The 18,521-nt window shown below is 39.5% G+C and overlaps 1 long non-coding RNA gene across 1 annotated transcript in view; it reads left to right on the top strand.

The window, feature by feature from the left end:
* LOC120374236 overlaps window positions 1-16,899 on the top strand; it is a 136,247-nt gene extending 119,348 nt beyond the window's left edge. The window contains exon 5 of the long non-coding RNA XR_005585955.1: window positions 16,104-16,899. This is a non-coding gene — a long non-coding RNA (uncharacterized LOC120374236). The remainder of the gene's footprint in view (window positions 1-16,103) is intronic.
* Window positions 16,900-18,521: the final 1,622 nt, after the last annotated feature.

The raw sequence follows: 18,521 nt of genomic DNA, 5'->3' as shown, positions 1-18,521 counted from the left end.
TAAGGTTTCTCAAATTGGGCATCCAAAAATGGAGGCAGTCAAAATCACTAGTCTCTTTGAAAATTTTACATTTTTTTTCAGATGTAAAAAAACCAGTAAGTTCACCCACAATTGGGGTAGCATTAAAAACCTCTCTCTACTTATCAGGAATAAAAACAAACAGAAACAAATATGAGAAAAGCCAAAAAAGTCAGGGAAACTTTACGCCAAATAAGCTTGCCTTCTTACATCATGCTCCAAATGTCACCAGACTTGCCCACAGTGAATGAATTCCTAAGGCAAGAGCTCTCATCCCTGTCATAGACTGTTTAACATCAGGAACCAAAGAACATCAATATAATGCAGGAGAAAATGAAAAGTAGCCTGTTCCATAAATGTCTAGATGCAGAAAGCCAGCAAGACATTCATGTTCGCTAGAGACTCCAGCTAGAAACCATTGCTCTTGAAGAGTGAATCGTTTGATACCTGTTATCTACTAATACAGTCAAACTAAAGACCTAGGCATTAAAGCTGGACCCAGTTCACTAATATTTATTGCACTAAATCCAATCTATAATACAGTGTCAGCCCCATACCAAAGCAGGAGACAGTAGTATTTATGATTATTAGTACAATATTGAATCATCCTGAACCAATTACTGATCCAATTACTGTGTCATTATTATCTTCTGAATAGGGCTTGATTTGTCTGTGATAAATATGATGCAATTAAACTACCTTTTTACATAATAAAACACTGCAGGTGTTTATTCTTAAGGGTTTACGGATACCAACAACCAATAGATTTAATTAAAAAAATCCTTGAAATAAATGTGAATTTCATTAAATTGTTCTGGCATTAGTGTACATTTAAAGTATATCTTATTAAAAGATACAATTGGACTCCATCTCCATATTATCCCTTAAAAGCTGTGCTAAATGACCAATCAAACACAATCACTCCAGCATCTTAATCTTCCAATAATTAATGAGATTTGGTCTGTAACCTTGTAACTTAACTGTGGAGACAAAAAAAAAGTTCTGTGGGACTATTTTCTATTAAATTAATGTTATACTTATTTGGAAGGAACATGGATGTTGTTATATACAAAAAGATGGTACATGTTTAAATCAGAATTTCTATTCAATAAATTCAAATCCAGTCTTATGTTTGTGGCATTGCAACTATAATAATAATATTTACATAAAATTAATTTGATATTAATACTATAGATTGAAAAATATAGTGTTCTTTGCTTTAAAATTATTTTCCCCCCCTCTTTTAGTATAATGTCAAACCAACATAGTCATGAATGTATATCTCGACATGGTAGATAGATGTAGGATGGTAGAACAATAGACCAAATTCATATGGAAGCCTAGGCATAGTTCAGGTGAATCTGACATCCCCTCCAAAATCATTTTATCAAGCCCTCCCAGATACCTGTCCCAATTTTCAACATGAAACCTCCCACATTCTGCCCCCAAATATTCTGAAATTTGCTAGGAGTTCAGTCATATAATAATATTATTGTTACCCTTGTCCTCAGTCCTCCCTTCTGTTCTACTCTTTATTGCACTCATGAATTGTGCCTTCTCTTTAATTTGATCTTAAACTCCTCAAGGAAGGGAACATGTTTACATATGTGTTTTTACAGCAACTAGCATGGGGTACTGATTCTTATGGGGCTTATGGTTATAGTAATATAAATACTAAATAACAAGGCTAAGGATCAGAGACTGTTGGAATAGGTCAAGTGTACAGTAGTGATAAATACGCTTGTGGTAGGGATAAGGGAAATAGTAGATGGTGGTTACCTGTTAAACTGGACGAGGTGGAAATCCTGAGATGCAACCCACCCAAGACCATGATATGCAGATATCCTGATTCCCTAGGGGATTCATATTATCACCCCAGAATTAAGGAAGCAGGAAGCAACTCATGCTCCACACTAAGCCACATTTGAAGAAGAGCTGTAAATATCACAATAACATTTACACCCCTCCCTGCTGTATTTGGGCCACATGACCTGGGGAATGCCCAGGGCTGCAAGTTTGGCAGCACTGTCTCAAGTTGGCTTTGTTGAAGGGCCTCCCTGTTGGCATAAGGATCTACAATGGTGCATTTATTTGCAGAGGATTTACTTTGTACGCCTAATTTGTACCTGATTATCATCACCTATACACCCTTTCTCTTACTTCAGTTTAATAAATTATTGAAAAAAATACTTGGAAAAGGGTGGTTAGTGCTGAAGAAAAATGAGTTTGGTTTTTAATTTCCCATTGGGTACCTAAAAGAAGATGTTTATTAGAGCCAGTTGGATGACATTCTTTACTTCTTGTGCAACCAATATCCAGGCTGATTAGGTTAGAAAATTCTGATGATGGAGTCAATTAGATAGCTAGGTTCAGATCCTCAGATGGTGTAAATCAGTGTAGCTCCACTCACTTCAATGGAGGTGTTCCAATTTATACCAGCTGAGGATTTGGGCTGTAGTATGGGTCAATTTGACACTGAAACTGACTGAAAGGAGATCTCATAAATTATATACGAGAAGGACATACAAATGAAATAAATTTGGAAATGTCAATTCATTCCTGGAGCATCATGGACAGCTAATTCAGTTACCTAGTTGACCTGTCTCATGAACTTCTTATGCAGCCAATAAAATTGGGATTCTACTACTATCAGCATGTCCCTAGCTCCATAAAATACTTAAGCATGTTCTTAAGTCCCTGAATGAGGGTGCTTTCCTGCATTGGGGACAATACTAGCACTCCTCATCAGCTTTTGAGATGCATTATGTGTACAATATAGCACAGCATGTCTCAAAGAAAGGTTATCAATGAAGGATAATTGCTCATCTTGTAAAAGTTCACTAGGCATTCGAGTTTTATCCATAGTCACAAACAAATCCGCACTGAAACAACGTAGGAAGTGTCATTGTTTCCATAAAAAAAGTGATCTTGCAAATTGCAGTTCTCTTTTGCTGAATGGTGCTAAGTAGGAAAGCATTCCCATTTTTATTACCAGAACTTCAATAACAATGGGTGTACATTTGCTGGGATTGATTGATAATTAAGAACACATGACATCAATATTCCATTTTCTCTATATATTTTAAAAGCAGAAAATAAATCCAATTCCATAGTGGTCAGATTAAGGAAAAAACTATTTTGATTTTCCATCTGTAAGCAGGCTTATTTCTCGCTTGCATAAAGGGATATTAATGATTAAAAAGAGCATTTTCTATATCGCAGAATAAAAAGTAGTGTTGTAACCACAGATATTTTATATAAATTAAGAGCTTATAAAAAAATTGAAAATGCAAATTTGATTCCAGATAATATTTAATTTAAATTAAGTGTTAAAATAAAAGCAATAACAGTGAGAATAAATTAATGAACTACAATTAACTATCTTTACAATAAGTGGTTTGGTTGGAAACACCTATTCCCTACACTGATAAAATAAAACCTGCATCCTGCAAAAGCTAAAATAAGTTAAATGAAGATGCTTTTAACAAGGTTATTACTTAAGCAGTGACAGGTTTACAGATTTTAGCACCGCTGGATTTTCACAGGAGCTACCGCAAGTGCTAAAATAACACACACCTTCAGGTTCATTAAATTCACCAGTGTGATGAAATAACTGATATTTTGCTATATTACTATAGTGCCTCAAAGAACTAACTATAAATAAGATACACTAATAACAACTGTTTGTAGTGCTAAAACAATAAAATAATTCTTCCTGGCTTATCTGCTAAAGAAAAAAAATAGCGTATAAGCAGGACTGTTAGCATACTTATAACTGGTGGGGCTGATTTGGTTAGTACAATATTTTATCATTTGTTATGGTGGGAGAGAAACTTGTTAAAAGGATAATTGACAGATTCCCATCCCAAAATATTTATTTTATAATCTGATGCTTACCAGAGCGTTTTATGTAGAATAGTTTATGTAAAGAACTGATTTTAAAAAGAGCATTTCAGATCATGATAAATCATATTATTATAGTCTGTTTTGGAAGAACCAAAGCTGAAAAAGCAGATTTCTAATAAATCAATATAGAGTATGGCCTGTGGAGACCTAGGAGACATATGGACAGTAATAGAGTATCTCAGGTTGTCTTGTGAATGATTCCATCTGGATGCGGGCTTGGTGTTATTCACAGCCTTCTTCTCCCCTAAAACACCTTCAATCTTATCCACAGCCTCTATCTCAAATGTCAGACCACCTGGGATATGCAGCTGTCAGGCTGAAAGGGGAGCTGCCTGGGACTGGCCCTGGCCTGCTCATCAAGAAGATACTGTCACTGACAAGCAGGCAATGCTAGGTGCAAGGGGGTGACAGGAGTATCAAGGGCAGGGAAAAGTGCATGACTTTGGATTTCAGATGCTCTGAAAAAAAATAAGGAACTAAGCTTGAACTGTATGGTTTTCTGTGACACAACCACAGCTTATAAAATATTTAGTGCTTCGTTCAACCCATAACATATGTAAACTTGCAAAAATATTTCTTAATGCCTGACTTTTGTTAATGCCAGTGTTTATTCCTGTACAAAGGACCTGATTTTCCTCTCACTGACACTGGTGTAAACCAGGAGCACTGATGTCAGCAGGATGTAAAATCAGAGAACAATCAAGCCCAGAATATTTCAGTCTTGTCTAATTTTTTCTCGAATAATCTTCCCCTCTGGATGATTTATAGTTTTTCTCTACATTGGCTTGAGAAGTAAACTTTCTTTCAGGAATATGTGTAGTGCTAGGTAGATTGAGCTTAACTGAACAATTTCTTTTCCTGGCTCTGAGGCAGGACTTAGATAATGGTATATCATGTAGCAGTCTGGGAGACCTAGGCATAAAATTCACCCTATCCCACTGTGAAACGGATGGTGGGTTGAAGGGGGGTCACAGGTGCTGGGAAACATGCCAAGTTTCCAAATAATCATTCCCTCAGGTGTCCAGGGTTTTGGAGGATGAGGAAAGGACAGGGTGTTAGTCATTCCAATATCCCATGGCCCTGGAGATGTGTAAGAAAGAGATGCCTGAAGCGTTCAAATGCAGAGGCATCCAAAAGGAGAGCTGGTCCTTTCACACTGCTCCAGTGCTCCCCCAGCACCACACCATTGGCTGAATCATCTCACAGCTGTACAGTGGCAGCTGCAGGAGTAGGGTGACCAGACAGCAAATGTGAAAAATCGGGACGGGGGTAATAGGAGCCTATATAAGAAAAAGACTCAAAAATCGGGACTGTCCCTATAAAATTGGGACATCTGGTCACCCTATGACTATCTCGCAGCAGGAGGCCCAGCAGGAGTTAATTGTGCTTCAAGGATTTTAAGCTCTCAATCAGCTCTAATTTCAAATATTTGTGTGGTCAACCCAGGATATTGGAGCAGAGAGCAGGTCCCCTGCTCCACCCTTCCTGACTTAGCTTCTGCATCCAAAATAACACAGAAAGAGGACTCTGTGCAGCTCCAGCAGTCAGAGGAACATTTTCAGGTTCCCTAGGAGTGGAGGTGAGGCGATGGGGTAATGGCTCCCTTCCTCCTTGCTCCACAAAAGCAGAGGGAACAATCTAAGCCACAGGCTGTATTACGCAATGAGAACCCACTTATGGCCTCTTTGGACAAAGATACCCCTTGGTGCACATCTCACGTTGGTGGTATTGTAATAAAACTGTGCAGAAAACACCTTTCATCAAATTTATCAAAGCACTTTATAAACCTCTTGCAGCAGCTGTATGAGGTAGGTAAGCACAATTGTCACAATTCAGGACAACTTCACCTATATTCCCCCCCTCAGGGTCCCCCAAGGGCACCCACTCTAGGCTTCCAGCTTCTCAGCAGAATTTCCTCTCCCAACCAGCTCAGGGTCCTTTACATTTTCACAGACCATCAGTCAGTCAGAGAATGTGGGAAGAAGTTCTCCTCCTTCCTAGTTGTAGTTACCTTTTTCATCTCCCAAGCAGCTATCATATGCTTTACCTAGTCATTTCCCACCCTTGGGTGGGAGTCGTAGATATGGCAGTGAACTGCAGCTGCCTTGGCTCGAGACATTGTCATCACTATGCTCTGTACTGCCTTGGGTTCCCTGGTAAGGTAAGCAAAGAGCTTACCATATTTCCCTGGGTTGGGCTTTAGAGAACTTTCTTTCAGTAGTTCTCATCATCCCCCTGTAGCGCACACACACACACGTATTTGTTTGCATACCAGTGGTAAGGTATGGAATGTCTGAGAGTACACCCTGCACCAGTGCCCCTGACCTTTTCTGGGACTGTATAGAAATCTATGCTGCAGGCAGAGTGAAGGCCTTTACTCCAGGAACTTTAAACCAGATTTCACACCCTGGGTGCATTTGATGGGGTTTCATGACATAGGGCTTAGGTATAGTCTTAGCAGGCTCAGTATCTTGCTATCCAATGAATGTCTCCCCATTAACTACCACCTTCCTCTCCCACTAGTGATCCAATGGATCTGCACCCAGGAGGATGCAGCATGACATGTGGGTGGTGGTTTGAGGTGTGAATGGCTCAGCTTGGACATTATATAACATTGGCAGACTGTCTGTGCAATTCCTGCCTCCAGCAAGTCAGTCACACAGTTAACTCTGCGAGGTAGAGGTGCAGGTGGCTTCTCCAGCACTGCCCTGGGCCTCAGTGGATGATCCCGAGGAAAGCCACCCCAGATGGAACACTGTTATACCAATATAATAAAAACCAGCAGGATCTTATTAAGAGGGATAAGGCAAAGATGCCATATTTATTGTAAATATAATAATAAAGCAAAAGATAAAAGCAAACAACGTTGTTTTACTACTTATTCCTATCACTACTTATTCCTTATACACACACACACACACACACATATATATACTCTTTTATATATATATATATATATATATATATATATATATATATATATAAACTGAGGACTTTGAGTTCCTGGTTCTGCTGCCAACCTCCAGGAGCATCAGGTGCATCTGACACAGACTTGGCTCCATCCTCATGACCAAGATACCTGGCCAGTAACTTGGCATGAGCAACTTCTAGGCTGGTAACTATAACACCTATACAGAACCCGAATGAATGATTGTGTGAATGAATATATATATCACTACTTATTCCTTATACACACATATATATCACTACTTATCCTATCACTACTTATTCCTTATACACATATATATATATATATGTGTGTGTGTGTATAAGGAATAAGTAGTGATAGGATAAGTAGTGATATATATATTCATTCACACAATCATTCATTCGGGTTCTGTATAGGTCTGTTTGTTTACATTGTATCAATTACAGCTTAAGGCTAGCATAGTGTTTACTTCAAGAACAAAGTCAATTAACTTGTTTGTAAGTTTTACATAGTAATAGAGTATCTTTCACAGGACAGATACAATCAGTGTTTTCTGCAGACAGGAGCCCACAAGCCCCAACTGAAGAACTAAAAGACCTCTGCACTTGGTGAAACTTGGGGGGGGGGGTCACTGTCACTTGGGGGAATCACTGTTAGTACCCTCTTTAATATCCCTACAACACCATTTTTCCTCATACATACCAGGGTTTCTCTGAGGTGGTTTCCCTCTCTGCTGGGCATGGGTTTTTGCTTGGGCCAAATCCCTGTTCTCTGATTCCTTTCCATCCTCCTCCCCTCCCCCCCCAACCCAAACCCAGATGACTATCCACATAATGGTGAGTCAACTTCCCAGCTATAGTTACATCTCTAGGATCTTTGTCTATTAACCATGATTTTAAGTTGGGGTACCAGAGATTATAGAATTGGTTTCAGTCCAGTAATTTGTAGGCCTCTGACCATGGCAGCCCGCCCCCAACCAACCAGTTCCCCATTTTCTTATGTAACTCCTAAATTGAATTGAAACCCCAGCATAAGTCAGCTGCTCTTTTTTCTGAACTCCTTGAACCCATCTTTTATACACTTCAGTGGTCAGTTTATTTATAGCCTCCCTCCATGTAGTTGACTCCAAGATTTCCCTAGCCCTCTGGGCTCTCTGCCAGTGGGCTGCATGTTCCCTGTGAAGCTAGACCATCATTTCTCTTCTGGTCATCAGAATACAGCATGTAAGCCAGCTGTACCTTTGTCCTCTCCTCAGTGTTGAGCTGCCTTTCTCTGGATAGCTAAAGCAGCCAACGTTTCTTCAGCTGTTCATAACTAATTTTTCTCTTTCTCTCTTTTTGCTATTGCTTTCCCCAAAAGACTGATACTTTTCTTCCTGCTTTTCCCTACTATTGTACTTGCTTGCATTGATGTTGGCACTTATGGCAATTCACTCCGATAGATCTCATGCAGGCTGACACCATATCACCTGTCTGAAGCATTATACCAATTGTATTATACTGAGTCACAGAGATACTAAGTGACTTACCCAAACCCAAAGTCTCATAGCACATCATGGTTGGAACTGTTTTACAATTGAGGAGACTGCTAGCAGGACATTTTTTTATTAAAGGTCCTTAACTCTGGAACTCACTCCTCCATTGGTTCAATACAGCCCAAATTTACTAACCATCAGGGATGACTGCAAAACTAAGCTCTTTCCTTAGGCTCTTGTTTAGGAATGTTGTGTACTGATTGTGATGGTGATCTGGAGTCTGCCAATAATTTATATTTCATGTCAAGGAGAAATTGATAAGAAGGATTAAAAAGAGGCCAATATTTGGTACCTCTGTGATCAGCTAAGATAGAAACTGGATACATTCCTCATGAGAGTGTGCTCTAAAATTTATAGCTGAGAACAATGGACACACCAATCATAAGTCAATCACCACCACAGTTGAGGAATGTCTAGCAAAAAGAGAGATTAAGGTGGATGATAAAATCCTAGACCTGAAGACAGGAAGGTGGGGGAAGCTCCCAGAGGAAATAAAGGGACAATAGTTCCTTCCATGGGGGACAACGGCTTCAGCATTTCCTCCAGTTAGCACTCCTGATCAAACAGTCCTTTGCAAAACTGTTGATGTAGCCTCACCTCAATATAATAATGAACTCTAGTGCCTGGACTTGTTACGCAGCTAAGGTGAGGGATGGAGAGAGACTTCTTTGGACACTGCCGGGGGGTGGGTGTATTGAGGCTGACCAGAAGGAACTGATTTCTAGAAATGTAAGATTTTCTTTTATCTGTAACTAAGCTTAGGGAAGCTTTGAAAAGTGTTCAGATGAGATACGTTATGCTCTTTATTTTGTTCTACTGCTATTTTCTATATATATTTAATAAATCTTGTTTTTATGGTGACTACTGTTATACAGAAAATTTCACACTAACAGACGCAAAGAGTCAAGAATTCTTCAACCTTTAAGGAAAGGTGCTGAAGGAGAAGGAGTTTTTGGAGCCTAAATCTCCACTTTTGTTCTTGGTCAGACATAGCCTGAATAGAGGTGAACTCTCCCACTAAGGTGTATTGCAAAAGGGCTGTGACTGATGAACACACAAGTGAAGCTTACAGATGAAAGTGGATATGTGAAGTAAGGTGGAGTAAGTAACAGTGAGTTCAGGAAAGTGTTATTTTGATGAATGACATATTTTGGGACTTGTGTTTGGTTTTAATGGGCGAAACATCATTTGTTTGGATTTTTATCTCTGGTTTGTGTGCATTTTAAATAGCTGCACATGAATAAACTCATAAATGAATGTAACAAATATTCCTTGCTTATGAAGCTGTGAAATAATACAATATAATATAATTAATTATAATTAATATGGTAATTTTCTTATTTCTTAATAGACATAGTAGCTCAGTAGGTCAATTTCTGTCATATTCTATTCATTTCAGGTTCTTTTACTATGCCCATCATTGTGGCATCCAAGCACCTGTTACACTGATGTAAATCCAGAATTAATCCATTAAATTTTCCAATTTTGATTTGTGCTACTCTTGTATGTAAATTACGATATATTTATTACATTTGTACAAAGAAAACAAGAAAACAATCTCACACTGAGAAATACAGTACAATTAATTATTTAGGTATACTGAGGCAGAATAATTGAATTAGTTTGTTTATGTAAATGCTTTTTTATGTTTTGGTATACAGAATTTACGTTAATCGTGTCATGGAGACTATCATTATTACATGCTTTATTACTTATATATTTCCAATGTATCATTCAGTTGCAAAGAGACTGTCTTCAGCAGCACTGCCAAATCACTCATCACTATATTCCAGCTATCTTAGAGGGATTTCCATTCCTCTATAATCAGTTTCTTTGTGACCATTGCTGCCCTGAGTAACCATTTCCCTTTATCATACTGCAGATTATTTAACAGAGGGGGGAAATGACCTAATAATGCTTTGCACTTATTTAGTGCTATTCATCTGAGCAATACAAAGCATTTTACAAATATTAATTAAACTTCATAACATCTCTGAGAGGTAGCTATCATTATGGTCATTTTATAGATGGGCAAACAGACTATACATGAGCTATATATCTTGTTTCTAATACCACATCCATCTCCATGCTGTCTGAATACCATATGCATGTATTCACGTGCACACAAGACAACCTCGGTATTTCTCGCTTCCCTTTTCTCATTCTATAGACCCTTTTTAAAAATGTGTGATTCTGGTGGAGTTATTAAAAAAAACTACATCAAAGAAGTGCATTTTAGATGATCTCATGACCTTTCTGAATCTGATCTTTTCAGGTGTTATTTCTGCAGTCATCGACTGGTGGTTGAGAAAGCTCTTACACGTAGTAGCTTCACTCTTGAAGTTGACAGTTTATTTGTTCCATTCATGTGGACCAGAGCTGTTGTGGGAGGGCATGCTCGTGCAGAGTGAGGCAATTCCTCAGGTGATCTGAGCCAATCCCATGATGGTGTGTTGTGGCACAAAGGATTTTGTTGGCATGAGTCTGACATGTTCATAATACACAGGGATTTGTGGCATGGCAAACCACTGGATTCAAACCCAGCCCTATGTTCTAACCACCGCAAACTACTCTGTTCTTCCTCCCTCTGTTCTGAACTTAATGCATCCTGTGTCTTTCAGTTCTGTCTGCAAACAGTTATGCACATGAGTAGTCCACTAGATAGATACATCCTGGGCAGAAATAGGGGAAATTACACTTCAAATTGTCGTGTCTTCGTCTTTTCAGCCCTTGGCCTCTCTGCTAAGACTGCTAACAATGGTGCCAAATATTTTAATTATTTATTTATTTATTTATTTAATGTGACCACCTACCTGCCAATAACTGGACTAAGATCACCAACTCATCTCACACTGGCCTCCCAACAATCATCAGATAGAACCAGCACAAAGGTACTTTTTGCTGTTGTTGATTAATTGTCTGTTAATTCGGAGTATTTCTTTCATACACATTTAGTTCTGTCTGCAGATTTCTGAGACTGAAATTTCTGTAAAGTAACTAAAGAAAGGCCCCTCTTCTGCAATGGGTATTGAGTGGGTGGACTCCAGTGCCCTCATGGAATCCCATTGAAATCAGTGGGTCTCCACACAGGTGCAGCGATTGGTCTATGTGGATCTGTGGTTCATTTACATGGATCTTATTGAATGGTCATGAACAATCTTTATTACTCTTTACATTGATTATGGAACAGGCGCTATATTTACCTGGTTTTCAGATTCCGTTAAATTGCATGTCAGTGACTATTAGAAAAAAAACACTCCCAAGAAATCCGTTCTGTTTCAAAGGTTTGTATCATCCCCCTTGCATGAGTATGTTATCTATATACACATACCTTGCTTTCAAATGATCCTTGGGGTGGAATTGCAGCCCTCCCCCCAACATCTAGTGACTTCCAGACTGCTAAAAACAAACCAGTGATCTCTCCTAGATATCGTATTCTAGCAGAAAATGTCTACTTATGAAAAAAGTGGATTGAGTGAGAATCTGTGCAATGAAAGGCTAAGAAAGAAGAACTGTACTTTCAGTTGGCATCACTCCGCCTAGCAGTTAAACTGACAGCTTTACACATCTTATAGGCTGCTTCAAGCCTTTGCAGTTTGTAAAGTGGAAAAAGGAATTGAAGAAGCAAAAATAAATATTAAAGCACATAAGAATTAAATATTACCTATTTAAATAGCAATTATGCCGTTCAAAACAAGATTGTCACACCTGTACAAGAAAAGACATGCAAGCCCAAAACATCTGTTTGGATCCACCTGCCAAGCACCTGTTTCTCTATTTCAATGCCATTTGATTGCTGGAGATGTAGAGGCTCTTGTGAGGTAATGAGTGATTTTACATTATGCATGATTGAAAACAGGTGTTCTAACGCTGTACAATTCTATGCATGAATAATTCAGTTTGTTTAGAGCAAGATCTTTAAAAGAAGTATGGGCTTTATTTTTTTATTTTTTAAAATAAATATTAAGGTTATTCTTTAAAATGCATGGCAGTTGTTCCTTTCAGCAGGCTCACTGATGACCATTTTTGTATAATTTTATGGATGGAGAATAATACTGTGAAAGGTAAAAAAATAAGCACACCTAAAGAATGTAAGGAGTGAAATTGAAAGGTTTGTTAGCAAAGGGAAAAACAGTCAGTGTTTTAAGAGGAAAAAAGCAGATGACTTTCAGTAATGCCTGCTTTACAGCACTAACAAAACAGCCCGAGAGCTTAATTATAGAGGGGTGAACTGACTCAGGGAAAAGTAAGAACTAGTCCATATCTCGGCCTGAATACCAGCTGAGTCTGAATTTGTTTAAAGATTTTGTTTGTTTCCTTTCTCTCTGTCTTTCTCATGATTACCAAAGGGTTTGCGTGTGTGTACACATTTAGTGCTCATGAAAGTTGCTGCATTGATAACCCTGGCAACTGAAATTCTTTCATTATCCACAGAACAGTTGCGGCATGGACAGTGGTGGCAAACCTCCACACATTGAATCTTATCAATCACATGGAGGGATTACTTTCACGGGTGTGAGGATAGTTTTTTGCTGTACCCTGCAGATAGATAAGATTCACAATTCTTATGTAAAGCTCATGGCCATAGACAGACCCTAATGTTCTGCCTGGCTCTGTAGCTCCAAAGCTAAATAAACACAGCCTTTGCAGCCAAGCACCACCACACAGGATTGCTCTAAGTGCCATATATGGACTAAACAGCCACAGATTGTGCTGTCTGCACTATATATCCATTCATTCCTTGTTCCCGCTGCTGAAATTGCCAGCAAGGTTTGCAATTAGTGCCAGGTGTGGTGGTGGGTTTTGTGATGTGAATAGTCATCGATTGGAAATTTGATTGGGATCTCCAAATGCCTTTTCTATAGATATATTTCGGGTTTTGCTGATTTCCAACAACATCCATTGCAGCATATTGGGAGGTCTGTTAGCTTCTGTGCAGCTGACATAATATGTTTTAGGCAACAAGTCTTCTCCAAGTCAACAGTGATGTGCCACTGAGTGTTTTTACACCTCTGATGCCAGGTACTGCAACTCCCAGAGCACACAAGGTTTGCACACAACGGCTGTCAAAGAAGAGGCTGACAGACTTACTAAGACTCTGTAGTGGCCTAAGCAGAATATCAGCAAATATGACTGGAGTGGAGAAAGGAAGAGGGAACCAAGTCCCATCCAGTGGAGTCAACCAGACAGCTGACTGTCCTTAGATGAAAGAAGGAGAGAGAAGGAGTAAGGAGAAAAAAAGGATGGAGTCAGAGGAAGAGGGAATTAATTTGATTGGTTTTGGCAGAGGGATGGACAAGGACAGAGAGAAGTGAACGTTTATAAAAACCCACTACATGGTGTTCTATGAAAGATTCCATCCTGTGTAGCCCCTCCCCTGTGGCATGGCTCAAGCTTTGCTGCTTGCTAATCAGAGTACCTTCTACCTGCTTCTCACATGGGCTGGATCCTGGGCTCTTTATTTTGGCAGCTAGTCCATCCACTCAAGGTGACTCCTCACTGTGCCTGGGACACAACCAGTGCTGTCCCTTGGGAAAATAATTAATGCTCCTACTCTATTTACAAGGAATATACCCCAGTACACAAACAACACAATATGTTAATACAAGTCCAACCAATGAAATGCTCCAGACAGAAAGCATGTCATAACACTGGGTACTTCACTGGCAACAGGCAACAAAGGCACTGGGGAAGTAACAGATTAAGATGAACTAAAATAGTAAAACATTAACAATATAACAAATTCCGCACCTCCCTGCATCCACCACTGTACACAAACCTCCAGCTCCCTCCCTCGTACAGTTTCAAGATAAATGGGATGCTGAGGATAAGTCTCAAACAGCCCAAAAGTTAAAGCAAAGCTATTCCTTTGTCTCTCAGGGTATGTCTATACTACCTGCCAGATCGGCGAGCAGCGATCAATCCAGCAGGGGTCAATTTATCGCATCTAATCTAATCCACCATGAGAGGTGCAGGCGGAGTCAATGGGGGAGCGGCAGCACTTCCCACTGGGTGGGCTGAGCCATCCTGGCTCCTCATTGGCCCAGCAAACTGTCTATCTAAATCACTTTATCAGAAGCTCCCCATTAGCTTTTGTAGACATTTCCAGTCTATTCTGTCTCTGCCCCAGACCTTAACCAGGGGAATAGTGTCTGGAGACTCTGTAGTCCAGCGGGTGTAACTCCTAGAGGCTCAGTTCAGTGTTCCAGGAGCTAGCAAACTCCAAAGGTGGTTACACCACTGTAAAGTTATTACAGTATTTGGGATCATTACTGCAGAATACTGTGACAGCATGCAGTAAGGGATTGATCCAATGCCCCACGGAGGTTAATGGAAAGGCTCTCATTGACTTCAGTGGGTATTGGATCAGGCCCTAAGCGAGTTAAAAATGGAAGAATTTCAAAGCTTTGGATAAGTAACTGAATTCAATTTACAGCCGATTTCGGTGAACACGTGGTGGGTGAAATTTCAGTGTAGATTATAAATTAGAGAATTTTGCAGAAAGATAGGGGACTTTTCCTTAGCACTCTTTGGTTACTGTTCAGCATAGGTGAAAGAATGTTTCAGCATGCTTTACTGAAACAAAGTGCAGGTGTTACAGTAGATGTAGGAGCTCCAGGCCTTAGGGTAAACGCTGCTTGCTGCAACTCATTTGAATTGATGCCCACATAATCAACAGCATGAATAATCATAACAGTGAGTTGGAGATGTGAGAATGGGGAAATCTCTCAAGAAGGGCAAAGAGCCCAGTGAGAAATACTGTAAAAATATTAAAATGTGAGAAATCAATATGCAATTGATGATTTTTCCTACTCATTTTTCTGTAGTGATTAGAAGAAAAATTAGCAATGGTCTGATCCTTTATTTTTTAAGAAGGGAAGTGGCGCTCATGAACTCTACCTTTATTATATAGTTTTTGGCTACAAATCAAAGGAGCTGCAGGAGTAACATAAATGATGGAGATAGGCAATCCTCTTCCAGATCACAGACTTCCAACGTGGCCATTATCCCTCCTCTACTCATGCATATCTTCAGTATAGGTACTGGCTTCCTCATTCAGCCCCCACTTTTCAATTAGCCCTTCACTCTCTGTGGTCCTACAATGTGTCCCACATCCTCCTCCTTTCTCCATTAGACGTATGGCTCCCTAAGTCTGTGCAAACCCTGCAGGACTAGTGTTCTCATATCTTCGTAAATGCCAGCAGGATTTGGTCCACAGGGACCAGAAACAAATTGACCTCTGTATGTTCACTTAAATATTCATGTTTGATAAACTGAATCTCTGGCAACCCAGGAGCCCCTCTGTAATTCCCTATCTAGCCCCCATACAAGCCCCAAGACTCCTTCTACTTACTTTAGATGTCTTACCTTGTCTCACCACCTAATTTGTACTGAAGTAAGGTAGTTCCCTGTCTCGTGGGTCTTCAGAGCTGCCAGATGGCCATTTAGGCTGTTTGGGGACATGAATTCCAAAATCCATAATAGTCTCAAAGGAAAAGGGGCAGTGAATGTGCCCCTACTCCTGTATAAGGCACCTATAGTGAGGTGTTACACTCTCAGCTACTAGTCCACTCTGTAAATAAGTACATAGGAAATTATGTCCGATAATCAAAACATGGTAGCTATTTTGCATATAATATTTCTGGTTTATTAAATAGCTGCTTTCCCCATCTTCTTATCTATTCACTTATCCTGTCTTTGCTTTCTCTTCCATAGAACACACTATATATGACCAGGACCTGAGTATCGTAGAGGACAATTGTTTGGGGACAAATTTCTTTGCTGACCTAGAGATCCAAGAACCTGATATCTTCCTTCACACCACAAAGGGGTCTCAATGAGCTACTTTCTCCCGATACCAGTAGTCTCATTTCCTAAAGCAGTAGTACACTCCTTTGTTATTCACAGTTGTAATCGTGTTGAAACTGTCAAGTGTTGTCTCCACATCTTCAATTTTCTTCTGAAACTAAATCCTTCACTTCTTTGTATGCAGAGACTGCTGTGGCCTGGATCTCATCTAGTCTTTTAGTAACATCTTCCAGATTTGTTTTAAACTGATTAGACACCACTCAAGAATCAAATTCTCTCCCCCGGATAGTACAAAGCCAAGTGTTGACAGAGCTGGCTCTTGGCCATCAGCTACGTGATGACGCAGCACTGGATCTTTTGACAGCCCTAATTTTGTCTTGGGCATTTTGAAAAGCTCACACACCCTGACAAATTAAAATAAACTGCAGTGTGACAGGATGGTGCAATTAAAAATGAAAAAAATGCCAGCTTGACCAGAGTGCTACTTTAATTAAAAGACTGCTTTGTTACACTGGTTGCATGGAATCTACAAAACACTTACGTCCTTATCATGTATGTACTTGTGGTCTCTGAATTCTGATTTTACAAAGGGCCAAAATTAAGGTGTGATGGGTGTTTATTATTACAGAGGTCCTGAGATAAATATTGGGGATGAATGGAATGAATATAAAATTTACCAAAAAGCAGGCTCAATGGTAATTTTTTCCCAGCCAAACTGAAAAGAATAGTTTCTAGTTGAATTTAGATGTAGGGACATTTGAGTCCCATACCTCTGCTGTTGCTGGTACAACCACATTTGTTGTCATCAGCCGGATTCCTTGCTGAGTCAACATTCCCTGCTTCCTAGCCATACGGGGTGGGGTAAGGTTAGCAGGCCCCTTCTCTTGGTTTCATGGCAAGGGGGTAGCCATAGCCAGTGTCTCCAATTTCTTGGCCTCGAGCTGGCTCGAAGAAAAGACTCCACGTACAACCAATGAACTAGAAATGAACAATGCATTGCCTTTCCTGTCTTTGTGAGTAGGACAATTTGCCTAGGCCATTCTTCTTCATCACATAGGTCTTTTCCTTTGCATAGTGGATCCTTATTGTCCTGAAATACACTAGGCTGACCTGTTATCAAGTTTGTGGCAATCCCTGCTTCTAGTCACAGCAGGTGTATCTAAACAGCAGTCTTTGTCATGGCATTCTGGCATTTCTGCTTCTCATGCTTGCTGTCACAAGAAGGGCAGAAGTAATGAAAAATGAAAAAATAAAAGTTCTGTGAACTTTTCTAACTGTGACTAAATATTTGAACTTTGTGAGGATCTAGCTTGTTCTTTATTCCAATACATCCCAGTTTGCCAAGCCCTGTACTTTATCCCAACCAAATACAATTTCTGAGGTTCACCCATCAGTAAGGAATTTTGAGGTTCACCCATCGCTAAGGAAACTCACATTAAAACAATGATGCAGGGCTAGCTTTAGGAGTTGGAGTCTTCCATATAACAGAGCGCTAGGCAGTGTTTTACAGTGTGGGAAGGATTCAGAAATTATAGTTCTTTATATATTTATCTATTTTTGGGTGCTCATCACCATAGTAGCTAAGCACAAATGCCTGTTTTGTAAGTATGTTTGTGTAATATATACATATAATATATGGTCTATTTTAATGGTATCCTATTAGTATACCAGCTCCCACAATGAGGATACAAAATTGATGTTTTAAGCAAATCTCTTGCTAATTTTTCTCCCACTGAATTCTGACCATGCTTACTTGAAACTGTGTTTTATTTACAGTCTGGTAAACTCTATGCTTCCATACATTTCTTTCAGCCTTTACCAGGAAGGGCAAACCTCCTAGTGTGAGAGATAATTTGGTCTTTATGAAGTATTGTACTGCAGCATGTGTGGAATTTTTGAAATGATGTAACTCAGCAATGTATCACTGCACTCCCAGCCAATAATAAGGAGAAGACTGGAGGGAAAAAGTGACATTTTTGTCTATTGTAAATGACACAGGAACACATACTATACACCTGGGGCATGTATCTGCAACTGTTACTCATATTGTGGAACACTTACCCAAGTAGTCCCATTGAACTCAATTTGTCTAAGTAGGTTCTTATAATACACCCAAGGCTTTTGTATCTGCATGCCACACAAAGTTATAAAGTGTGCACAGTTCTCTGAGATCTCAAGTATATGAAGAATCGAACAGGGTTAACTATTCAAAGCTGGCAATTTATCTAACAAATGTCTCCTCTATTTCTATTTGTAAATATTCACAAACAGACCTAAGTTTTTATTAATTTGTTCATTACTAGAAATTATTTGAGTGGTCTATGC

This window comes from Mauremys reevesii, linkage group 11 (assembly GCF_016161935.1).
Source record: "Mauremys reevesii isolate NIE-2019 linkage group 11, ASM1616193v1, whole genome shotgun sequence".
In the NCBI taxonomy this organism is placed as follows: Eukaryota; Metazoa; Chordata; order Testudines; family Geoemydidae; genus Mauremys; species Mauremys reevesii.
Note: the sequence above shows the minus strand (reverse complement) of the source record. Positions and strands in the feature narration are given on the sequence as shown.